Raw genomic sequence first — 1,318 nt, forward strand, 5'->3', positions numbered from 1 at the left:
ATTGGATGTTGATTGATCAAACTACTTCCATTATAGCTCAATAGAAAAACATGTCTGTTATTGGATATCATTTTTATTTAATCACTGATGTTCCAAAAAGTCCAAGAGCACTTACTATTTGTCAGCTTTTACTGCTACTCGAGTAGGCTATTTTAGCCTACTCATCAGAAGAGCAATACCCTGCTTTGCTGATTTTCTTAGATTTTTATTGAGTTGGAGTGACATGTTATCATTTCTTCAAATTGTCCCACACAGTTATATGGTAGATGCACTGTTTTTTAAACTGAAATATCAGTTTGTATGCATGTTAGATGTATTCTGTGTCTTTATTGAGTTTTATTTGAAGAAGTTGTCTAATCCTACTACAGTTTAAAAGAAAATGTATCAAAAATTGGGACTTTAGGGTGAAATAGATCTGGGTCTTTTGCCAGACATCAATGGTCTAACAAAACTATGCAAATGGTTGCATTATGGGAAGTGTAGGGCCCAGCTTTTCTAAGCACGAGCCAAACAAGACACTACAGTCAGCATGTCTCAGCCTCTGTTACTTTGATTATGAGTTTTTTTTCCATCTCTTCTCTCACATCCCACAATGTAATGGGAAGGCAATAAAAATGGCTTGAGTAATCCTCTTAGAAATGTATAAGGGTAACTAACCACCACTTCTACATACTTTACGAGCACAGGATAACTTGTCCTTATACCTCTTTATATCACAGGTTTAGCTGTCAGTATTGGATTAGATGCAAAAACAAAAACAAACAGCAGAAACAACTATTCCTGCTACATATGAGTGAAACAGTTTTGATCGTGGGGAGCACTGTTATAGGGCCTGATCTAGACATAAAAGTAACCACTAGATGGCAGCATTTCTTTATGATGTATTAAAATGGTATAACTATGACATGCACTAATGAACCGAACCATACATTTTTAACTCAATTTTTAATTTATGTTTTCCCAACGTGACTCTAGTGCCAGATTGTAACTTTTTAAAAGTAATGTATAATTTAAAGTAGTAACCCTAACTCTTTGTGACGCCTAAATCCAAAATTACATTTTCCATTGATACGTTTTTTCCTGCAAAACCAAGCAGCAACTTTTTTATTTTTGATCAATTCAATTGAGCTCAATTCAGTCATATGGAGTTAATGTTGCAGTGATTTTTGTTCAGCCTCCTGCTATAACCTCGACAGCTGTTATCTCTTTTCTCATACATTAAGTTGACAGCGGTGATATAATAGCTGTGTGATGAAGAGGTCTGTGTGTGTGTGGCTGAGAGTTAAAAGAGTTAAATGTGTCCGGACTCTGCTGCCTG

The sequence above is a fragment of the Labrus mixtus genome, chromosome 18, assembly GCF_963584025.1.
Source record: "Labrus mixtus chromosome 18, fLabMix1.1, whole genome shotgun sequence".
Lineage (NCBI taxonomy): Eukaryota > Metazoa > Chordata > Actinopteri > Labriformes > Labridae > Labrus > Labrus mixtus.